This window comes from Pseudochaenichthys georgianus, chromosome 16, assembly GCF_902827115.2.
Source record: "Pseudochaenichthys georgianus chromosome 16, fPseGeo1.2, whole genome shotgun sequence".
Taxonomy (NCBI): domain Eukaryota; kingdom Metazoa; phylum Chordata; class Actinopteri; order Perciformes; family Channichthyidae; genus Pseudochaenichthys; species Pseudochaenichthys georgianus.
The window spans coordinates 2,441,984-2,468,445 of NC_047518.2; positions in this window are offsets into that span (position 1 = coordinate 2,441,984).

Sequence of the window (26,462 nt, forward strand, 5' to 3'; positions counted from 1 at the left end):
ACGAAAAGCCCCAAAATTACCACGCCCTTTTTTAAATGACCACGACCCTTTTCATCGGAAGTGCTACTTCCGATATAGCTGTATCTTCTAAACCGTTTGAGCTACAGATTTTCGGAGGTGCTCAAAATGTTCAGAATGGCCATATCTAGGGGGAGGGGGGTATTAGAAATGTCTAATTTGATATTTTACGAGAACATTCGGTCCACTTATTACCATACAACTACCCAAGTACTGGAAATTGAGTTATCCTCTCATGAATTATGTGCATACATGCCTATCTTAACTTAGGTCTTCTACTAATTAATATAACCATTGAATTATATAAAACGAACTGCTTTTTGTTTATTCATAGCACCAGTGCTAAAAGCTGGAGAGAGTATGAGAGAAAGACCTATCCATCCAGTTTAACAGAGATAATATCTCACTGAAGTACAGCAAAATGGTAAGACAAGCTTTAATTTTTTTATTTACCTACCTCTTCTTTCTGTGGGTATGCCAAGTAGTATATTGTATGGTGATACTGATAACCCATGCCATCGATAATTTCTATTTTCAGGATGTGGTACCGCTCGCTGCTCCTTCTGCTACACCTAAGCCGATCAAGCCGATCGATCTCGAGAAGTGCATCCTATGCCAGAAGAAGAACCGATCTGAGTACCTCTCTAGTGGTGAAATCGGCAGGGGTTATATTGTTTCGCTTGCCAAACAAACAGAGAGTAATGACACTCGAGCTGCTAGGGTTCTTCGACTGACCGTGCAAGAGCAGGGTATCATGAAATACCACACCTCATCTTGCTACAGAAGTTTTCAAAGGGATATGGCTAAGACTGACAGCATAACCCAACCACTAGAACAATCAGAACCATCTCAGCAGGGGCCTATTAATGATACATCTGAGCGACACAGCAAGCGATTTAAGTCCAGTGTAACTACAAATGTCTGTATATTTTGTGGTTCGGATTGCAAGACATTTAAACAGAAGAAAATACACACATTGTTCAGAATCTGTGAAAGGCCCATGGCCCAAAAACTACTAAATGCGGCCATGTTGTTCAAGGACCATGTGTACACTGAAACAGCGGCAATGTGTAAGCTAGATGATGTTTTTGCGGCTGATATCCGATATCACGACCAATGTTGTAAAGTCTATTTCAATATATATCATGCTAAAATTGAGGAAATACTGAAAAACCTCGAAATGGAGGAGTCGGTAACAGCCGGAGACAACTCCTTCAAGGCTAGATTTTTAGCCCTTGGGATTAACTTTAGTAGGTCAGCACACAGTCTGACTTCCATCAGAGACAGGCTAAATGAAGGTTCAGCTGGAATAGTGTCAAACAGAACTGTAAAGCAGCTGATCATCGAGATGTATGGAGACGCCGTCTGTTTTACATACCTAAGTAACAAACGAATATCCCAGATGGTACTTTGTACCAACAGTTCTATAGAGGCCTTGGTAGAGTCCCTGCGAGTTTCACCTGAGCTGGCGCAGGAGCTGACGGGATATAGGTTTGGACTGCAGATGAGCCTCTGTGAGCCCCAAGACCTCAAACTGTCCATGGACATATTAATTAAGAACCCATCACCAAGATGGGAGGAGTTTTGCTCCTATATGTTCAAGGGGAAAACAACCTCTAAGCTGAAGACTGATGTAGTCTTTCAAATTCTGCACTACATTATGACTGATGGCAAGGAACCAACACCTTTCCATGTCATGGCGGCTCAAGGAGTGCACAGTCTGACACGATCAAAAGAGCTAGTGACCGCTCTTAACCATCATGGAATATGTGTCAGCTACAACACAGTCAAGAGGATTGATGTGGACCTCGCTGAACGGATCATCACTACAGCAGGTGGCAACAGAGTACCTCTTCCCACTGTCCTTGAAGCAACAAGCCCACTAAATGGGGCATTGGACAACTTTGACCGCAATGAAAGCACCCTGGCAGGAACAGGCTCCACACACGATACCATCCTTGTTCTCTTCCAAAAAAATGTTCCAATTCATCTGGCGAAACCATCAGAGGAGAGTGAGATCTCTGCAAGGCCCCTTGCCGCTCAGAGCCGGACAACAATAAAGCTTAGGTCTACAGTCAGCTGCCAACAGCTCATCAGGATGGGGGCAGTGAAGGAACGCGGGGAGATACCCACCAACTGCAATGTATCAGAGATTCTCTCCAATTCTACTACATTGGGCCTGATAGCCCCAGCAACAGTTGTTGATCCAACAACAGTCTCTACTACAGCAGCAGAACCCTCTACCTCACCAACAGAGTCAACCACTGTAGTATCTGATGTGATACACACTTCCACGGCAAGAGACCCATCAACCTTGACAACAGGCCCCATCGCCATGGCAGCAGAACCAACTTCCAACACAACGAGCTCCACTACTGCAGCAGCAGAAGTCTTGGATATGTCAACAGACCCCTCTCCCACAACAACTGATAGCTCCACCACAGCAACAGACTTCACTGGGTCCACCAAGTCAATATATTTGGACTATTTTCTGTGGATAGTCAATCGCTTCTCCAAAAGAGCGACACATGAGAGTGACTATGTCCCAGGATTTACAGCTCTGAGAAGTGCAACTGTGAATAGCACCTTTCATCCTACCACCACAATTCTTACCCCCATCCTTCCCTATCCAGCTACAACATACGATGCAATCTTCACCACGATGATTAACTTTCAGGATGCTCTGAAACAGAAGGGTGATACCTACGGTGGGTTGTGGGCCGACGAAGGTGTGTACCGTATTGCCAAGGAAATTCAGCTCATGAAACCAGACCAGTTTAGCAACGTATTCCTTGGTCTAGGTGGGTTTCATATGGAGAAGATTGTGTTGGCCTGTCTTGGTACATATCTGGAACCCTCTGGAATGTTTGCTGTTCTAGTTGAGACCGAGTGCTATGGTACTGATGTCATCAAGACTGTGATCTCCGGTTCCCACTATTCCAGGGCCCGCACTGCCCATTCAATGATACACGAGGTCCTCACATCTATGATGTTGGAAGCATTCCTCTCGAAATACCCTGAGAGACGAACGGAGCTAGAGGCACTGCAGGTGAACTGCCAGTCCAAAGACCTCACGGCCGAAGAATGGAACACGACAAAGGAGCGTGCTGACACCATCCAAGCAGCCTGAAGGAAAGGGCATCGCTGTCCCAGTCCTTTGATTACTGGAACACATACGTTTCCGACCTGTACCCAATAGTTAGGGATCTGACCAATTCTCTGCGCTCTGGAGATTGGATTCTCTACCTCAGTGCTATGGAGAGGGCAACTTCACTGTTCTTCTTTTTTGGGAGAACAAACTACTGTCGGTGGACACCATTATTCCTGCAGGACTGCTATCAACTGAAGGATAAGTTCCCACTACTGTACGACTCCTACATGCATGGTGGATTTGTCGTGAACACCACCAAGAAAGGTAGTGGAGTGCCGTTTGACCAGGCGCTAGAGCAGTGCTACAACCGGCCTGCCAAAGTGAGTGGGGGGATAATTGGTATCACCAGGAAGAAGGAAGCAGTAGCTCTGTGGGGTATCATCAAGCATAAGAAAGACCAGTACGTTGACCTCCTGAAGATGAAGGATGATGTAGAAGGAGCACTCTCACTTCACCACGACTTCAATCCGAGTACTGCAACTAAGATAGTTGGGATGGTGCAAGACATAGCAGAGTATCTCCTGAAGGTATGCAGTCCTCTACAAGACCAGGTAGCGCTGAAGAATATTCTCACTGGAGGAATTGTGACCAACGTAGACATAGACAAGTTGTTGTGCTGTATGAAGGAGGGCAGCGCTGCTTGTGCTAAATGTATCGATGAGCGACTCAGAAATAGGTCAATATCGATACACTTAACTATTAGCAAAATCAAGTTTACGTCCCCTAAGACCACCTTGAATTTGGCTCCCAAAGTAGACATCAAAGATGAGACAATCAAAGCTCTCATGTTTATTGAGTATGGGTGTCACCGGGGTTTCACTGTTGAGGAGCTACTCCAGCATGAGATCACCAACTCTGCGTTCTTCTTGGTTGACAAAGATGGTTACTTGAGGAAGAGTGCCAAATCACAACTTGGGACTGAGCTGCTGAAGTTGTGCCCACTAATAGATAAAAAAGGTCCAGAAACATCCCCACAAACCCACGCCATCATTATCGACTTCATGGCCTTGGTGAGAAAGGTCCCCTTAAAGAAGCTTGATCCGCCCGTCAAAACATTCCATGACTTTGCTATTGCCTTGACATCTATGGTCACCAAAGCTGGGCACAACTGTGATGAGATCCACATCGTTTTCGACACTTACAGAGAGGATAGCATCAAGAATGGAGAGAGGGAGAGAAGAGGGAAGTCAAAGGAAATGGTTGTCCTTGATGTGATATCACCGAACCAAAATGTCCCAGTGGTGTTAGAGAACTTCTGGTCGTCTTCCATCAGCAAAACTGCTTTCCAGGCATTCTATGTTGAGTGGCTCACCACCAATTACCAAGGTACCAAACCTCTATACCTTGGTATATCACCACAGGCATGGACGGTGTCAGCTGGGTGTGCTTCTCCATTCCCTCGGCTCAACTGCACACACGAGGAAGCTGACGACAGGATGATGTTCCATGTGCAGGACATTCTAAGCCACCGGTCAGGACCTACATCCATTACGCTGTCATCAGGTGACACAGATGTCTTTGTGTGCCTGTTATACCACATCACAGTCAATTGGAGAGATCTTGGTCTCAAAGAGCTCTGGCTCGTCCGCAACTCAGGAGTGAGAAGATCAATATTACCACTCCACGATATCTGCTTAGCGCTGGGAGACGAGCTCACAAAGTGTCTCCCAGCACTCCATGCGCTGACTGGGTGCGATACAACCAGCAAGATATCAACTAAACTTGCAGCCCTGAATGCTGTCCGCAAACCAGAAAATTCCTCTCTGATCCTGAATTCGACAGTCCACAGCTAACAGAAAATGCAATACAGCTGGCAGAGACATTCTTGGTCAAGTGTCTCAAACCATCAACAGACCTGAAGACATTTGACGACCTGCGACTCGCTGCATTTGATAGCAATGCCCTCAAGATGGACTTCGAGAGAACCACTTGCACATCAACTAATGCAAGAAAACATATCCATAGAGGGTATCACCAACAGCAGCTGTGGGTCCAAGCCCCATTTAGAGACGCCACCTCGATTATGAATGCCGAGAATTATGGTTTTGTAAGATTGGGTAGTTCATTAGTCCCTGAGTTTGTGATCTCAAAACCCGAAGGCCTGCCAGATCCCTGCACATGTGGCAAGTGTGCTCGCAAGAATGGGTGTCCCTGCAGGGTAGCTGGGATCAAGTGTTGCAAGTACTGCAAATGCAAGGGAGGTGATTGTTGTAAAAACCCTATCACTGAATGAGCACTGCTCATCATCCTCATACGGGGACCTGGACTCTGTTGTCTTACTCTTCATGTTCCTCACCCTGGTTTACGTGACACATAAACAGTACTAATGTGGTGTTAAATAAGTATTGTTGGCTGTTGGGTAATTTATTTAAGCTCTCTACATGACACAAATGTTCTAACTTTGCTCTAAGTCCAGAAAGTTTAAATTAATAAATATAATGGCCATTCCAGTGTGTATAGGTAGTTGTATGTAAGTTGACCTATTAACGGTTTTTAGCCATTTCTAGTAAAATATGAACATTTTGAGGACCTCAAAAGCAGTCTTGTTAGTTTATAATTCAATGGTTATATTAATTAGTAGAAGACCTAAGTTAAGATAGGCATGTATGCACATAATTCATGAGAGGATAACTCAATTTCCAGTACTTGGGTAGTTGTATGGTAATAAGTGGACCGAATGTTCTCGTAAAATATCAAATTAGAAATTTCTAATACCCCCCTCCCCCTAGATATGGCCATTCTGAACATTTTGAGCACCTCAGAAAATCTGTAGCTCAAACGGTTTAGAAGATACAGCTATATCGGAAGTAGCACTTCCGATGAAAAGGGGCGTGGTCATTTTAAAAAGGGCGTGGTAATTTTGGGGCTTTTCGTCCCAGGTCCTAGACTATATTCAGAGTGCGAGAGCTTCCTCCACCAGGTCTCTTTACGACTGTAAGTGGAGGGTGTTTGAGGAGTGGTGCCTTCAAGAAGGGCACATCTCTTTTCAATGTCCTGTCGGGGTGATTTTATCATTTCTACAGGACCTGATTGATAAACACAGAGCTTTCTCCACGATCAAGGTGTACCTGGCTGCTATTGCTGCATGCCATGTGGGCTTTGAGGGTAAGACGGCTAGCCAACACCCTTTGGTCTGCCGTTTTATGAAGGGAGCGCGCAGGCTCCTCCCTGTCTCCAGGTCGCTGGTGCCCTTATGGGATTTGGCAGTGGTTTTGAATGGGCTCAGAATGACCCCATTTGAACCCCTGGAAGGAGCTGACAAACATCTGTCACTCAAGACAGTGCTGTTACTGGCCCTGGCATCTGCCAAGCGGGTCAGCGATACTCATGTACTGTCTGTACATCCCTCATGCACTCAGTTCGCCCCAGGGCAAACGAGAGTGTTGTTGAAGCCCAACCCTGCCTTTACACCAAAGGTGGTTGGTTCGTGTACCCCAATTGACATTGAGGCATTTCCTCCGCCGCTGGTTTCCTCCGGGGAGCAGCAGCAGGATCTGTTGTGTCCAGTCCGGGCTTTACACACATATATGGACAGATCAAAGGAGCTTCGTCTCAATGACCAACTCTTTGTGTCCTGGGCAAACCCTCACAAGGGCAAGCCTGTTACTAAGCAACGGCTCTCCCACTGGATTGTGGAGGCAATTGCTTCGGCCTATACGAGTCAGAATTTGCAAGCACCTTCGGATCTGCGGGCTCACTCGACTCGGGGCCTGGCACATCCTGGGCTTTGTTCAAGGGTGTTTCCATCCAAGACATCTGTGCAGCGGCGAGCTGGTCCTCGCCACTCACTTTTGTCCGCTTTTACAGGCTAGACGTCTCCGCTCCGAGTGTGGCCCGAGCAGTGCTGGGCACCTGGTTGAGTCAGGACTCTACCTGTTAAATTCTGGTTGATCGGTGATCTTCGAGATAAGCTCGTCTGGCAATACGGGAGCTACAATATCCCATAGTGAGACATCAAACGGAGTGTTATGAATGAGCACTATAGGTTACTTCCGTAACCCCAGGCCTCAGAGTAACATGAAGTGAGATGTCTCACCAGACGGCCCTCCTTGCTATGGTGAAGCGAGAAGAGGTGCTTATTTTGAATGACACATGCGTTGTGGCGCAAACTACTTATAGGGGGTGATTTCCCCTGACGCTGATGTCAAGATCACCAGCCAATCAGGATTGGCGTAATGAGATTGATGCTTCTGTTTGCTCCGCGATGAGGCGCATCCCATAGTGAGACATCTCACTTCATGTTACTCTGAGTACTGGGGTTACGTAAGTAACCTATAGTTTCCTTCCTTCATCAGGTAAAAACACGTCTTGCACTCACCCTAATAAAACCCAAACTGAATTAGCCACTTGCATAGGTTAAGTTAAAATACCATAAAACCACCTTCAAACTGTTATTCCTACCTTTGAGAGAGGGAGAAGACCAATAACCGTAAAGCCAAGTGAGAGACTTTCTTGAACTGACTGCAAACCTTTATTACTTCCTGTTTACCCAGTCACCGGTCATGTGACCGCATCAGGTGACAACGTCATGTGACAATGACGTCACATTCCCACACTTGGCTTTTATAATTTGGAATTGAAAGATTCACGACGAATGTCTTTCTTCTCTGATCATCTTTGTCAAAAACACTGCACGTGCCTTGTTTGCTATAAACAGACTAACTAACCCCCCAGTGTCAGTAGCCTCTGAACTTCTATCCACCACGGCATGCAATACATTTCCCTCCTCCTTCACCGACAAAATTCAGAAAATCAGACAAGCAGTCAGTGCCTCTGCATCAGGTACAGCAAATATTTTGTCTCTGTGTCCACTTAACATCAATTCAGACATCATGACACAATTCCATCAGATTAATGATAAAAACCTAGAGGACATTATACAACTTCTGAAATCCTCCTCATGCTGCCTTGATATTATTCCAACAGGATTTTTCAAAGATGTTTTTCCTTGCATGGCCTCAGATCTACTTCATATAGTAAACAAGTCTCTTCACTCAGGTGTTTTTCCACAGGCCCTGAAAACTGCAGTCATTAAACCGCTCTTAACCTGTTAAACCCCAAGGTCCCCGTTGGCGGGGACCCTGTTTTTTTTTTTCACGACACTGTGTCTCAAGGGATCTGAATATTTAAGAACCTATTAATGTGTTATACCAGATTAATGGAAATAATCTCAGCTAACTGACGATACAAACAAGTCTCATAAGAAGCATCTAAATGACCCCTTAGCGAAAAATGCTAAGGGACATTGGCACAGAACTCAAGATAAAAGTACCCTTATTACTTATCGTAGCTGCACATGCAAGATATCCGATTAAAGCTGAGGTTCCACAGATTATTTAGGTATATAGCATTATCACTGAGTGATCTGGACTCGCGACAGGGGAAGCAAATACAGACATCACAACACGGAGCTTCTAGGGAGATCGTCTCACCGTAGCTGTCAATCTGATCAAAAGACGTGTTAAATGGCATTAAAACGAGAAAAAACGTGGCTGAATCGGTTAATCCATAGGTGTTTAACGTCTCTGTTTAAAAATATTATTTCATTTATAATCCATAATTCCATTTTTATGTAAAAATCGGAGAGCAAAAGTTAGCTGCTAATGGTAGCCATCAAATCAAATCAAGTTTTATTTATATAGCACATTTATAAACGATTTTTGGTGGAGCCAAAGGGCTGTACATATAATAAAAATAGCCTACAGTAGAGACACTTTACAGCAAATACAACAGCACAGATTGTTCAGAATATCAGTATGAGAAAAATGACACCCTCTATCCTTAGACCCTCACATCGTACAAGGAAAAACTTCCAGAGAAAACCCACAATTTAAGGGGAGAAAATGGGAGAAACCTCAGGGAGAGCAACAGAGGAGGGATCCCTCTCCCAGGACGGACAGACGTGCAATAGATGCCGTGTGTAAATCCAAGAGATAATACATTTTACAGCATGTAGACCGAATGTTAGGAAATGCATGTGTCTGTAATAAGAAGATGAATCCACGAGGATGTCAGCTACAATCCTGTGGAAGCCATCAGGGAAGCAGCATGACAAGACCCAAGGCAGGATCACAGAGACAGGTTCAGCCACGACCCGACTTAATCCAGAACTCAGGATATAGGATCCAAGACACAGGACTACAGCAAGAGGATCAGCCTCGACTCCGGAGCCCGGCGTAGATATAGATACAAAACAAGAAAAAAGATTTGGCCGGGTTAATCGGAACAAGAGAATACACAGACACAGACAGAGAGGGAAAAGGTCATTGGATAAAATATATTCTTGATAACCCTCTAGAAAGATCTCATGAACTTCCCCACTCAATCTATCAAGACCCGAGCAGTTCTATTAGATATAGGATAAGAAACAGAGATAGGGAGCACAACAACCTGAGTGGCTGCTGCTTCCGGTCTAGGCTATGCGGCAGTCTCACACGCACACATTACCAAATAAGGACTATGTGGGAGTTCCCCTCGATTCCATTGGCTCTGACGGTCAGAAAGAGATGTCACATGTCAAAATCCAGCAAGGGGGGCCAGAGATATGGAAAATCCACCCAAATGGCCCAGAAGAGGTTTTTTTTTGCTAAATCTGTCTAAAAAGGTCTCCTCTAGAGCAGTGATGTTTTGGGGCTGTCGCTGGGCAACACGGACTTTCAACTCCCTCCAAAGATTTTCTATGGGGTTGAGATCTGGAGACTGGCTAGGCCACTCCAGGACCTTGAAATGCTTCTTACGAAGCCACTCCTTTGTTGCCCGGGCGGTGTGTTTGGGATCATTGTCATGCTGAAAGACCCAGCCATGTTTCATCTTCAATGCCCTTGCTGATGAAAGGAGGTTGTCACTCAAAATCTCACGATACATGGCCCCATTCATTCTTTCCTTTACACGGCTCAGTCGTCCTGGTCCCTTTGCAGAAAAACAGCCCCAAAGCATGATGTTTCCACCCCCATGTTTCACAGTAGGTATGGTGTTCTTTGGATGCAACGCAGCATTCTTTCTCCTCCAAACACGTCTAGTTGAGTTTTTACCAAAAAGTTCTATTTTGTTTTCATCTAACCATATGACATTCTCCCAATCCTCTTCTGGATCATCTAAATGCTCTCTAGCAAACTTCAGACGGGCCCTGGGCATAGACTGGCTTAAGCAGGGGGACACGTCTGGCACTGCAGGATTTGAGTCCCTGGCGGCGTAGTGTGTTACTGATGGTAGCCTTTGTTACTTTGGTCCCAGCTCTCTGCAGGTCATGGACTCGGTCCCCCATGTGGTTCTGGGATCTTTGCTCACCGTTCTTGTGATAATTTTGACCCCACGGGGTGAGATCTTGCGTGGAGCTCCAGATCGAGGGAGATTATCAGTGGTCTTGTATGTCTTCCATTTTCTAATAATTGCTCCCACAGTTGATTTCTTCACACCAAGCTGCTTACCTATTGCAGATTCAGTCTTCCCAGCCTGGTGCAGGTCTACAATTTTGTTTCTGGTGTCCTTTGACAGCTCTTTGGTCTTGGCCATAGTGGAGTTTGGAGTGTGACTGTTTGAGGTTGTGGACAGGTGTTTTTTATACTGATAACGACTTCAAAGAGGTGCCATTAATACAGTTAACAAGTGGAGGACAGAGGACGCTCTTAAAGAAGAAGTTACAGGTCTGTGAGAGCCAGAAATCTTGTATGTTTGTAGGTGACCAAATACTTATTTTACCGAGGAATTTACCAATTAATTAACATCATATGATAGCAGGGAATACATGGTTGTCCTAATGTAGTTATCTGAGATAATCACAAATGTTTCATATAACAGTCAGTGAAATTCAGAGACCATCCCAAGACTATGATGGACATGTGGACCTCAAGAAATGCTGGGATGCTGTGGCTGTGGAAATGCTCAGTCAGGGTTTCATTCCATGTAGGTCATGCAGAATGAAAAGCCAGCTATTGAGACCTAAACGTTTGTCTGAATTATATGAATGTATGAAAATTAGAATGGTTTCTGAAACAATGCATTTTACAATTGTCCCTAAAGATGGTAAGAAGAACCCCTTTGTTGTGCCTCTGAGTTACAACAACTGGGCACCATGGATCGGCCACAAACCAGGCAGCCTGACCTCATCCTGAACACTGAATTTCAAAAGATCCCTACAACTACAATGTCAGATGACAGTGAGCACCTGGAGGTCACTGAGGAGCGACTTTCTGATGAGATCATCAACTTGAAGGTGATTATAATGTGAAATAATTTGGAATATGTACCATGCATGTAATTAAAGTGTACTTTATTTGCAGAATTGGCTTAATTTCTACAACAGGTAGAGGAAGTAAGGGCACTCTGCAAAAAATGTGGTCTGGACACCAAAGGCTCCAAGACAGACCTTGTCCTCAGACGTAGTAGTCCAGCAGCAAGTCCTCAAAAAAGGCTTTAGTTTAGAACAAATGACAACAATGATTTTTATTATCTTTAGGGTCTCCCATTAATGAAATTGATTGTTGTCAAATTTTATTTTGGGGGGAAAAATGTTTTTTTGGTTGTTCTTTAGAACTACCCCAATCCCTGAAAAAGAGCCAAATTAGATCAGGCCGAATGTGGAAATGGTGCCCAAGCGCAGCTTACTTACGGGTTTTAGGACGCGTCACTGCACCACTATAACACACACACCGCATAAACTTCACAGCGGGTGGAACTTGTCATAATGTCCCCGAAAATAAAGCCCACCCATTTAGAGGGAAGATATGATTGGTCAATTGTACTGTCATTTGACATTACTCTCTCATTGAGTTACTATAGCTGGGCCCTCTGTGAATCGCAGAGAGGGCAAGACAAGCTTCTTTCATTTAACCCTTCACATTCCAACATAAACTGAACAGGCAGATTCAAAGGATTTATTTCTTTGGGAATGTTATTTTAAATACAATTAAATCAAATTAATGTTGGTAAAACTAATGAAAAATATAACTAAAATATATCTTCAGGTAGGCTCACCCTGATTGGCCGGTTACGTTTATACAACTTCAGTGTGTGAACGCTCGCATATCATTGATGAGACTAGTACCCATAGCGTCCAGTAGAGGGCTCCGTCTGTGCTTATAGACTAGGGTTACAATACGTAACCCCCCGCTTTGGGCCGTTGAAACGCATTTGCACCTGATGGACACCAAACAAGAGGCTGAATAGCATATGTACAGTATGTGTGCTGTAAATCTAAATCAACATGACTGGCAATTGAATAATTTTATCAATTCAGATTGTTGGATCTAATTATCAAACTATCAAAAAAATTAAGCAAAGTGAAAAAATCGATACATGTCATCATCTAAAGATTTGGTCAAACACAATAAAATATGCAAAAAGAACCCAACTGCAGTTAAAAATCTTGGAGCAACCACTGTTTATGTGAGGAAGAGGAGGACAGGACATCTTTACTCTGCTCTCTTTCTTTTCACAGAGACGTTTCCTCTCCTGGAGAGAGGTAAAACAGCAGGGAAACATGACGTTCACATTTCACTTATTTATTATTAGCAAGCTTCTCATGCGTTAAACACTCATAACTTTTTCATTTTTCTACATTTAACAAAAGTTGAAAAAGACGGGCTTGTTCATTATTCATAAGGGCAGAGTTCCCTATTTCAATTGATTCAAAGCAGCAGCACTTCCACATTAGAACACACAGACAAAAGCACTTATACACAGATGCATGCACACGTTCACATTAAATACTTAAATACTTATTACTCACAAATGCACATGCACAGCCCAATGCACACACATAATCACACACTCCTTTTTTTCATGTCCATGCTGCCCTAGCAAGGTATTCCTTTTTCCTGGACCTCATCCATTATCACACACCTACAGGAACACAGCAGCTCTTATCCTCTGTCTGCTTCAAGCTATCGTTACAGGACGGCCGGACCCCCTATTGTTTGTCAACACACACACACACACACACACACACACACACACACACACACACACACACACACACACACACACACACACACACACACACACACACACACACACACACACACACACACACACACACACACACACACACACAGTAAACCCTTATGCTGGTGTGTGGCGCAGTGGAGTGGTGTTTGGATCAGGGGATCACAGGTTCAAACCCCACTGCAGTCAGCATGTCGCTGTGTCCCTGAGACACTTCACCCCAAATTGCTCCTGTGGGGATCGCCCACAGTATTGAGTATGTAAGTCGCTTTGGATAAAAGCATCTAACAAGTAACATGTCAGGTAAATAACAGTGTCACTGCTGGCGCCACTGCAGAGTAAAACCTTTGCATTTTTTTAAATTATTTTAATTGATTTGAAATTTGGGTCTTTCCAGTTTCTTAATGGTGTCAGCATTCTTTCAAGGAATTAGCCCATTCGGACAATTCTGCAGGATGCTTTATGTCCACTCACCAATCAGCCAGTTCAGGAAGTAGTATTTATGGTATTTGGAAATTAAAGATGTAGAGGTTACAGCAGTGGATACAGTGCCAGAGTAGGGCTCCATGAGATACTGACAAGCTATCAGGAGAGGAAAAGAGAGCACTTCTGCTAATGTATCCCGTGTTATTAGCCAAAGTTAATGTAAACTTGAATAATGTACTTAATTTGAATGTAATAATTATGTTGTTTGTGGAAGCGCATCATTTATTGAAACATTTATCTGAACTTTTCGATCCGTTACGATTATAAACTGAAACAATATAAAAATGTGCCCCATTAACTGAGTTTAAAACAACGTTTAAACATCACTTTAAATGGAAGATCCCAATATCCCCCACCCACCCTATGATCATATCGGTGAATTCTGATTCTGGTGATCGGCGATCGCCCCAACAACCCTGATAGGAGCATCCCTAACTTAAACCCATTTAACGTTGCCCTAAAATGACTAGCACGTCCACGGCTTTTCTGAGCGATTTGGTATCCCACATATAAGAAATTCAAATCAATATTGAATGACGTAATTTAGCTTAAACACAAAGTAAGCTTAAAACTGTTTTATTCTGAAAACATTTCCGGTTAAGTTTACTTTTAAAAGCTGTATTGAAAGGCGTTGCCGTTGTCAACAGTGACCACTTCCGGTTTTACGTTAACAACTATTACAGCCGTTAAAATGCATTAAATAAAAGGTCATGAATGAGTGTTTGAGGAGAAAAGGCGTGTGAAGTTATACAATGAACACACAACGTCTAAATCCTCTTGTTATGCGTGATATCGGACATTGGAGAAAGAGAAGGGCGGACCCCTTACGTCACAGCCGCCATTGAAAAAGACCTGGACTCAAACCTGACATCATGTCCAACTTCCGGCCCATCTCAAATCTCCCCTTTCTGTCAAAAATACTTGAACGTGTCGTTGCCTCACAACTTAAAGCCCACCTCAGCTCCAATGATCTCTTTGAGCCATTTCAATCCGGTTTCCGATCAAAACACAGCACCGAAACAGCTCTTCTGAAAATCACAAACGACCTCCTCCTCTCCTCTGAGTCCGGCAACCTGAACATCCTCATCCTCCTCGACCTCACCGCAGCATTCGACACCATCAACCACACCATCCTGCTGTCCCTCCTCGAATCATCACTCAACATCACCGACATTGCACTCTCCTGGCTGAAATCCTACCTCACCGACAGACATCAGTTTATCAACATCAACAACTGCACCTCCTCCACTGCTCTTCTGTCCCAAGGCGTCCCCCAGGGTGCGGTGCTTGGCCCCCTCCTCTTCATCCTCTACATGCTCCCCCTTGGCAAAATAATTCGTCGCTACAACCTTCAATTTCACTGCTACGCCGATTACATCCAACTTTATATCTCAACAAAAACCATCACCCTCACAACACACTCCACTCTCACCAACTGTCTCTCAGAAATAAAAGCATGGATGCAAACAAACTATCTCCAACTGAACAGTGCCAAATCAGACATCATCATCATCGGCCCCCCATCCCGTATCAAAGACATCCAGAATTTCAACTTCACCATTGACAGCCACACTCTATCTCCCCCCCTCACATCCACAACCTCGGAGTCATCTTCGACAGTCAGCTCAAATTCAACCACCACATCAATCACATCACCAGGACCACCTTTTTCCACCTCAAAACATTGCCCGTCTCCGCCCATCACTCTCCTCCTCTGCTGCTGAAACCCTGATTCATGCATTCATCACTTCACGGCTCGACTACTGCAATAGCATCCTCTACGGCAGTGGTTCCCAACCTGGGGGGCGCCTAAGATCGCAGGGTGGGCGCCAGGTCTCAGATGATTTGAGGCCAAATATCTAGAGATGTCCCGATCCGATCACGTGATCGGGGATCGGAGCCGATCACGTGATTTTTAAAAGATCGGAATCGGGAGAAAAATATCGGGGATCGGGAATCTTTTTTTTTTTTTTTCATCTTTTACATTTATTTGATTTTATTTAATGTTACAAAACAAAAATGACCATGTTCACGTCTTAAAGTCATCCTGAGGCCTTAGTTTTGGTTTAAAATTACACAACATCATGTATGTGTTGCTTCTGTTGGGCTTGTTTTCAGACCTGGTTGCTTATTTCTCTCAAAGCTGGCAACAGAGTGGGCGCAGTGTCTAATAGTAGCAGTAAGCTAACGAGAGGCTACGTTTAGCGGGTGACTCGGGAGTCGGCACAGAGAAAATGTCAGCAGTTTGGAAGTATTATAAAATTGAAAGCGAAGGCAGTGTAACAGCCAGATTACATTAACAAATAATTATAAAACAACAATACTGTAGAATTACAAAATGAATGCCGTGAATACATCGAAACACACGTGTTGAAGTGGTTCGCTGCTTATTACTATTGAATTGTGTTACTCCAGTAAAATGGAAATATAATACTTTGTTTATTCATGTTATGTTAAGCTGCTGTTGTTCATTGCATTAATACTAGACTAATTAGTCTTAAGGCTAGAATTCTGCACTAAGCCACATTTTTATTTAATTATTTGTGACTGAATGTGAACTTGTGAAGCTAGCGAGTTATTTTTGTTTTGTTACTGCACTCAATTTGTTTACATGGTTATTTTGTGGTGGACCACTGATAAGCTTTATTTTTGTTTTGATCCAATGCTGCACAACTGATGCTGTGAAAAAAAGAAGCTATATCCATGTTGGATAGAATGGATAGTTGGGTACTGTCATTTAAATTAAAAAAATAACCTTAAGGGACAACTTGAATGCTTTTTTCATTTTTTTTCTCATAATGCATTGCATAAAGATCGGATCGGGAAAAATCGGTATCGGCAGATTGTCAAAATCAAAGGATCGGAATCGGATCGGGAGCAAAAAAAGGTGATCGGGACATCCCTACAAATATCATATTTAGACTTTTTTTGTATTTGTTTTACTTTTTTTTTTTTTTACATATAATTGTAAGGCAATACATGATTGTCACTAAAAGCCTCGTCTCTACATTACAATAAAATATAAAAAATAATTGACTAATTAATTTTTAATAAAAATTCAAGTTAGTATTAAAGGCATAAAAAGACTGAAATATATAATTCTTTCTTTAATAGAAATGTTTCTTCTGCCCGTAAAGTGTCCAAACCAGGCTTGTCTGGATAAGCGCATTTTCAAAACATAGTCATTGTCCATGCCGGTTTCAGTTGGATTATTTGTCACAGTTGCTCCAATCAGATCGGTCTCTTCCATTTTGTAGATTATTTAGGACTTTTGAATCCACATAAACACATCGGCAAAATCCGGCTTACTTTGAGCATGTGTTTTAAACAGTTTAATCCCTTTGTGAATTGTTTCCACTTGCGCCGTCCTTTCATTTCTTCATACAGCGGGAATCCAAATGAATTAATCCTGAGTCCAATAACCATCAAAGTCACTCCAATAGTGCTCCTTGATTACGCTTTCATCCTCCATTAACAAAATACTTCACATTCATCCAGTTTGTGACAGTAGTTGTAGGATTTTGAGACTTTTAAACTTTAATTACCGCTGTTGCGCGCCCCTGAAAAATCATTAAAAATCTGGCTTTTAATGTGATTGTTTTTGTATTATTTTACTTTAACTATATATTTATTTGTTGTTCCTCTATTTTATTTTATCTTCACTATATATGTAAAGCGTCTTTGAGCACCTGTAAAAGCGCTAACAAATTAAATCTATTATTATTATTGAGAGGAGGAGCCAAGAAAGAGATACAGGCTGAGGGAGAACGTGATCTCCCTCTCTCTTCTACGCTGCAATATCGAGACAACAGCTGTCCCAACACCTCTCTGTTTGTTTCATTACCACGTTACTTAATTAAAGTACCAATTTGAACCTTTGCCGAGACTAGGCTACATCGTCTCTTATTTTAATTTCCTCCTGGACGCGAGAATAACTAACACAAACCAACACACACCTAAATTGTGTTTTAAGTCAATTAAAACAGAGGTTTTGTTCAACTCCGGTCATGGCAAATACTATTTTTGGAAACGTTGTTTTCAATTTTTTTATATATATATTTTTTTATTTAGCCTTTATTTATACAGGTGTAGATCTCATTGAGACACAATGTCTCATTTTCAAGAGAGACCTGTTCAGTGGTAACTCTACCACACAAAGTTACAGACAGACAGGACACTAAACACAGAGCCAACACTAAAATACAACACCGTAAAAAAAGTAGTCATTGAAATCCATATAGCCTACAGTCAGATAGCAGGTGCAAACACCCACAGATGATTTCTCCAGATTTTTTAAAATGAGTTTAAAATCCGTGATGGGTATCAAACTGGTCAGCTTAAGTTCCTGCTGAAGTGTGTTCCAGGTCGAGGGGGCAGAGTATGATATGGCTTTTTTCCCAAGTACCGTGCGTACTGAGGGGACGGACAGAGCAGTGGTGAGCCGTGACTTGTATACCCGTCACAGCGTATACTTCAGCGGAATATCAAAACAGCGGTCCGGGGTGCAAAACGCATCAATGACAGCGACCCTCTACCACACAAAACAACACCATTTATATAAACACCTATCATGACAGGGCACCCACAGCTAAGTAACAATTACAAATGAATTAAGTCGGCACGGCGGCCCACATTGAAAATGACTTGGCCTACCTTTGATGATCAAATCACTTAAACACAAAGTCCATCCTCCTGTCCTTTTGGATGAAGCACTTGCGGGTCATTCAGCTGATCCTTTGCCACTCCAGTTTATCATTGGAACTCAATCTTGAAAATGACTCTGTTAATAATTAATGTCATCACTATCACTGAAGTGAGCCATCATGAACGAACTTATGCTAATCATAAATCTAATCGATCATAAATCTATCGATTAGATTTATGATTAGAAAATAATAAAAGTAGGGTAGACATGTGGATATTATCCGGCTGAACAAAACGTGCATTTATCTAACAGGTTCGTTTTCCACAGAACTTATTTCAAGCTATTTTCCAAAACCCTATGGAGAAATCCCATTGCTTTCTGTCGAGGGAATCCGAGCGCGGCTTACTTCCGGGTTTTAGGACGCGTCACTGCACCACTTGCATAGACTTAACAGCGGGCGGAACTTGTCATAAAGTCCGCGAAAATAAAGCCCTCCCATTTAGAGGGAAGATATGATTGGTCAATTGTACTGTCACTTGACATTACTCTCTCGTTGAGTTACTATAGCTGGGCCCTCTGTGAATCTACAGAGGGACCAACAAGCTCTCCCGTCTTCACAGTAACTCGCAGAGACGGCATTTAACCCTTCACATTCCAACAGAAACTGAACAGGCAGATTCGAAGGATTTATTTGGAAATGTTATTTCTTTTTGATAAAATGAAATAAGACCCCACGGTTTGATGATTGATAGGTGTGTGGGCTGTCTTTCATTTTGACACACAGAACAATGGGGGCTATCTACCCTTATCCACAATGTAAAGTAATTCACACAGCCTATTCCCTCTTCTCTCTGTGATGAGCAGCAGATTCAGCTTTCAGAACAAAGTAACACAAAACTAAAATGGCATTCATTTTTTAAATTATGTCGTGTAGTAGGCTAATAGATTTATTTATTTTTCTTCTGCCCAGACATCAGTGCCGTGCTGGCTATCCAAAGGTCCCTCAAACACTAAAAGATGGTAAATATACCTATAACTGGTGGTGGTAACACGTCAGCATGTATACGTGTCTACGGTTCCGTATCTGTCAGGCTATGACTCCAGATCTGCGTATGCTAATCCTGCAAGTGCAGGTTGTGAACGTGGGTCCGAGTCACGTTGCGGACACAGGTCCGCGGTTAGGTTTAACCCTGCGGGTGCAGGTTGCAGACACAGGTCCGCGCTTAGGTTTAACCCTACGGGTGCAGGTTGCAGACACAGGTCCGCGCTTAGGTTTAACCCTGCGGGTGCAGGTTGCGGACACAGGTCCGCGCTTAGGTTTAACCCTGCGGGCGCAGGTTGCGGACACAAGTCCGCGCTTAGGTTTAACCGTGCGGGTGCAGGTTGCGGACACAGGTCCGCGCTTAGGTTTAACCCTGCGGGTGCAGGTTGCGGACACAAGTCCGCGCTTAGGTTTAACCCTGCGGGTGCAGGTTGCGGACACAGGTCCGCGCTTAGGTTTAACCCTGCGGGCGCAGGTTGCGGACACAAGTCCGCGCTTAGGTTTAACCCTGCGGGTGCAGGTTGCGGACACAGGTCCGCGCTTAGGTTTAACACTGCGAGGGCAGGTTGCGGCCAGTGGGTCTGCGTCATGTTAACCCTGCAGTGCAGGTTGCGGCCAGTGGGCCCGCGCATGTCTAACCCCGCAGCCCGGAAGCGATTCCGGCGCTCATCATGTCCCCATGTTAATCTCTCTTTTCATCCATAGATCTCTGCAGCCAGCCGCAAGGTAAGGATTGCTCACAGCTCCGTACTTCATACTTCATTTCTTTTGGGGGTTCATCAGAGCGGTTCTTTCCCTCCTGAATGATCATCCTGCAAACCCGGGGCCTAATCGCCAAAACATCATTACAGTTACTTGTTGTAATACGTCAATCACTATTCCCGCATATCATGTGTCCCGATAATAAACATGTACTCATACATCACGTCTCTCCTGATTGAAATGTAGCTCAGCGTAAGTTCAATCAGGAAGACAACATCATCGGGTGTCACACGTTATTTCAATAAGTGATCAGGGACATTACGCCCCGGCAAGCCAATCATCGCACCTGCTAACCTCTTTAAATCTGCTCTCCCCTTCCTGTCAGTTGTCATTTCAGGTGTCAACGCACAACCCTCCTCCACCCCTTCGCCTCCTGTCTCCTAAATACAGGGCCAAGCTAAACCTTCTCCCTTCAGATCGGACTGAACTACTATCACCACCACCAGTATCTAGACCCCGGGGGGTTCATCAGAGCGGTTATTTCCCTCCTGAATGATCATCCTGCAAACCCGGGGCCTAATCACCAAAACATCATTACAGTTACTTGTTGTAATACGTCAATCACTATTCCCGCATATCATGTGTCCCGATAATAAACATGTACTCATACATCACGTCTCTCCTGATTGAACTAATGGTTTTACCATAATGAATGTCTACTAATAATTTTACCATATCCCAAAACATTGTTTTCACCCACTGTAACATGGCTATTCCAAATAATTATTTCTGGTAACCATTTTCTTCTATAAATTGAAATACCTACATGTTTCAAGCACCATATATTTCACACACTATAAAAGAACATCCCCATATTTTCTCCATCATTTTAAATCTCACTGTTATTTAGAACATAAGTAACTTTTGTGACTGGACATATCTGTGCAATGTCGCCACAATCTGCTGGGGAATTTTGTTCATAGAGTTTGTACGTACAAAGCTGTACTTGTGGGTTAGTAGCCTGTTTTTACTGTAATCATTTTCAATAATTGTGCTCAGGTCACTGGTCGGTTGTCCATAGTCTTAACAGGGGGGGTTTCTGGTACAGACTAAAACATGGATCCAGTGTATTTGGAGATTTCCCTATCTGTAAATCCCCATCACTTACATATCCCGATCACTTAAACCCATCTCATTATTTGATACAAGAACTGCATATATGGGGGTGAATCATCTTGATTATAACCACCTCACCTTTGGGAACGAGTATTTCTAACTCCTCCTCTTGTTGCTCAGCTGATCTTTTGGCTCTGGGGATAAGTGAAAGTCTCTGAAACACAGCTGGAGTTGTGTTAGTGATGTGGGCATTCTCTATGAGTGAACTAATGGATCCATGTCTTACTTGATATTGTACTCCCCATCCAACCAGAAAGGTGCCAAGTGTAATGAGCACAATCAACAATGCTATTCTGACTCTTATGCCTAGTGGACCCCACAATTGCTTTGGCTTTGTTCTTGACATTATCTCTATTTTCTCCATGGTTGTGTCAGTTGCAGAATTTAAATGATGAGTACAAAAATAACGTATACAAAAATTGGACTCTTTTTCAGGTGTAAAACTAAAAATAGGTTTTCACTTTAGTGTACAATCTATACAAATCTAAAGATAAGTTTTGTTCCAGCTCTGCCAAATCAGTCCTAACTTCCAATAATTGTCTGGAAGTTGCCAGTGAAGGGTGACAATGTGTGAGGTGGTGATAATTTGCTCCTTTTTCTTTACCTTTAAACCGGAGCGCGTGTGAAGTTCGTTACAACTTCTCACGGTTCCGACCACCGGGATCAGCCCACTGGGTGAGGTTGAAAGTTCACAAAAGACAATCACATGGCCGAACAGGAGTCTCTTCTGGAGTCTCGTCTGGTATCTCTGCAGCTTTCCTAGCCTGTGTAGACAAAACTTGGATAATATTACTCAGAGTTCTGACACATTCATGCATTTCTATTCGTCTAATATCCAAAACTGGACCACTCCCTCCTTGGAGAAAGCCCAAGCTTCGGCATACCTGTTGTTGTTATGAGACCTATTGTTAACTACCTGTTATTATTTATTAACTACAACATCACTGAAATCAACATATCTGTATAATCACGACACTCCCTCCTTTGAGCATAAAATGCTCAATTAATATCGCAATGATTACCCTATTATGAACAGGACATGGAAAACCCATAAATAAATATAAATTCTCCGTGTACCCACAAGGCGTACACAAATATTGTATGATGTATGGTTTTCTGATGGTATAAATGCATATTCACTAAAAATATGCCATTAGCACAAAAAATAGTTTACTTGTTGTCAGTTCAATAATGGTTCTTGTCCTGGTATTATGCATCATTGTTGCTGCGAAAATCAATACCCTTGGAGTTGCTAATACGTCTTAATAGCTATAGGATTAGAGGAGTGGTTGATACTGATGAACAAACATATGATAAAATAATATTTCTCTAAACTAGAGGGAAAATATGAACTATTATCACAGAGGGTGACATGCATGAAGGGCTGATGCCCCTCACTCAAAATGAGATATTGCCTTACACACTACATTATAAATCAGTAAAGTTACTCAAGAATAAATAAATAAAAACTGATTCTTGAAACAGTTGTAAAAACCCTACAACTTCATCATTCAAGTTCTCAATCAGTGTTATGTTATTTAGTTCGCAGCTCATGCCTTAAAACAGATACTTCAGACCGATTACAAATTGTGTTTATGAGAAAAATGTAATCTGACTCCATAAATCACATAATTGTTTGACTAAAAAACTACACTTCCACTAACAATAAATAAAGTTCTCCTTTAAACACAGCCCCGGTCTTCTGACGGGGTCTATCTATGTACTGGCTGGAAAATGTTCTGCCAGTCTCTGTCGCTCTGTCACTGTTCTCCCGCTAACAGTCACTCTCTAGTTCTGCTGGGTTCTTGTTGACTTCTTCACTGGTTTGAGACAAGCGACCCCATCGGACACCTCCCTTTGTAGCCAGACTTCACCACAGCAGAATCGAGTTTCTGTTTTCAGGTCTCAACAGCTCCACGTCAGGTGTATCGTCGCCCCTTGAACTGCAGTCGGTGTAAACAGGAGGACCTGGTAAGGATCCTCCCTCTTAGGCGAGAACTAGGTTTTTCCTCTTCATGTTTTGGGTGGAAACCCCTCGTCTTGACCTCACTTGCTGTGTGGACAGAATAGTTTTCTGTGTGGGGGAACAACATCACTCGTAATCTCTATCCTTCTCATAATTACAAAAATAGTCTGCTAAATGTTCTACTATGTTTTAATCTTCTAATACTAATCTGTGGATGCTTTATATGTAAATGCAATATGCTACTCACTATTTTTAAATAACATTCAACCTCTCCCTCCTGTGGTGACAGATATGGCTCAATGTAGCTGGATTTCAAAATACCCTTCTGGGCTGAAGATGCATCACCTGGTGGTCTGGCCCTCTGAGCTTCCTCATTGTTGTGGTTCATACCAGGCTGTCAGTGGCCTTTGGTTCATATGTGGCACCCCTCCTCCTCTTGGTTGTCCTTGAAATCCACTGCTACCACTGTGTCCTCCCCTTTGCTGATACTGTTGGTGGCTGTGATAGGGTGGGGACATACACAGGGGTGTCTGAAGTTGGGGATAATACTGTTGTGTCTGGGGATGCTGAAATTGTGTAGTATTATATTCCAATACTTGTGGTGGATATTGCATTTGTTGTTGTGGACAATCTCTGGCCCAATGGCCCAGCTGATTGCATATGTAACATCCCTCAAACCGGAAAACCTTTCCTCTGCCTCTTCCTCGGAAACCTCCTCTTCCTCCTTGTTGGTTCTGAATCTGATTCTCCGTCACTACCTGCATTTGAACCGTTGGCGATGTCTGCACTACGGTCTCAATTAGTATGGCCTCTGTTGTGGCTGCCATTTGCCTTGCCACTTTCTTGTTTTTATTAGCTTCGGTATCTTTCTCAGCTATTTGTATCTTCAAGAGTCTCCTCGCTAGGATTTTGTCGTCTTCATCAATTCCCGTATTTGTTGCCTGGTATCTGATATCGTGGTGAATGAGATGTTGTCTCCATTCTTCAGCGGGTTTAGTGTCTAATCCCACCACTTCTTCCAGGCGTGCCTGCACTGCTGGGGGAAGGGCTTTAATGACAGCGTTCTTCCACAACATTTCAACAGATGGAGAAAGATCATGTCGTTCTCCCGTGCTAGCCTCCCACACTCCTTCACATCTCTTCAAGAAGGCATGCATGTCTCAGTTTCTGATAGATTCATACAATATTTGGGGACAGACACAGTAGAAAAGAATAACAGTAGTTATGTTTCAAATGCCTTGTTTAAGTTGATCTTTGGAAATAAGATCAAAAGGGGGAAATGTGGAGAATTGAAGATGTTATCACCTGATATATAAGAAGTGTTACGTTTGAATGGCAGAAAGTCTTGTTGCAATTTCCAGATATGGAAGGATGCCCCTTGAGTTTCCCTGTTAATTATCAATAGTCTGTGCAAATAACAGGGGAAGCCAACGGGGGATTTTCCTCAGATTTAATGCAGTTACATTCTTGTAGTTAATGATTAATGTCCTGCAGACCCAGAAAAATCCTTGAGAATTGAGTCACACAGTTAAGAGAGACAATAGTCCTTCTGAATTATCAATAAATGTATTCAGTCCAGTAAAGCAGACTCCGAGGTGAAGGGAAGTTCACAGAAGCCTTTAGGCTACAAGAACAATCAACTTCTGTTAATGATAAATATGTGTTTGCGTTAAAGATGTTTGGGGAAGAAGTGTGTCTATTGCAGCAGCTAGATGGGATTACTGCTTGCTTAAATGTGCTTAAATTATTCTGTGGAAAAAAAAAAGAGCAGGTTTGACATGACAGGAGACTAGAAATGATGGGGGAGGGGAGCAGAGAGGGAAGTCTGAAGAATGTGTGTGTGTGTGTGAAAGCTGCAGTAATACGAGACAGCGAATGCCAGATGTGTTTGTTTTGCTTCAAACTGAGAGACTGTTTCCGGATCATCTCGGCTGGCGCACGCTGATACGCTACGAAAGCTCATCGTTTGTATATGGACCAATAGATGACCGTATGGGAGGACCATGCACACAGCTCCTCCTGTTGTTTTTACAATATCCCTGTTGAGTCCTTGTGTCCGGTCTCTTTTTCCTCCTGCTGTCAAGACTGATGATGTTCTCCTGGCATTTGGACCAGGGCAGGGGTGCGCCTACCCCTTTGAGAAGTGTATTGTATTCTTACCTTTTATCATTAAAACAGATTATTGTTTAACCCCTATCCTGGTTGTTTTGAGTTTTCCTTCTTTTAAAACAAACTCATATAGGATCGGCGCGGAACAGAGATATCTGCTCCAACAAGCCTCAAATTGATTAGAACAAAGAAAGGCGTACTTTGAATTTGCATTTCACAAAATGGCGATTGCCATGTGTTTGTTGGTCAACATGAGGTCAAAACAAGATGGCAACTGAGTATTTCTGACCTGCAGACAAAGAGTTTTGAAAGTACACCATGTGGCTCTCACAGAGGAGTTTAAATAATGGCGGGGTGATCTTTAAACAAACCGTAACAAAGGGAACCACAGGTGTGGTAAGTTATAGTATAGAAAGTACAAGACAAAACAACACTTTAGTTTAAAATAATAACATTTCTATCTAGTTTACTATGAAAAATGGGCTTTATCCTAAAGATATCCTCTCTCTCAAAATAAACCATAAACCTACCTACGTAATATTTGACTTTAAAAGTCACTATGATTATCTGTTGCTATTTAAACACGGCATGTTGGCACCAATATAGAAACTAGCAAGCCACCATTAAGGACCGTCGTTATGCCTCGTTGATCTTCAATTACTCAGCCCTAAGCTGACTCGCTATGCCTCATAGATCTTAACAGCTTTAAACCCTTAAATGGGCATCTATACCCTTACGTTATAGGCAAAACTAAAAACGTAACAAGAGACACCGACATGAAAACGCAACAAGACACCTACATAAAGTGACTACACACATTAACATTTAAAATATAAAACACAAATGAATAGCATGCAGGGTCAGTGTAAGAACAAAACAAAGAAATGTGAACTCACCCTGCCTGCGACAAAACAACGCCACGAGTTATAGGATGCCTATGTTTATAAATGTAGGTTGTTTTAACATTAAATACATAGCTATTTTCAGGATCCGATGGCCGCCATCAAACACACAAATTGAATATGTCCTACATAAACTATAGAATAATTTGATATAACAGGCTTCTGGATCCACGTGGATTTGAGCTCTTTTGTGTGTCAAACGGTTGCCCTCGTCTCCGGTGAATAGCTAGCGTTGTCTCTCCCGGTCCAGCGAAATCACGTCGGGGAAAACACCAATTATTAGGGTATTCGTTATTCTCGCGCCCAGGAGAGAAGCTTTAACA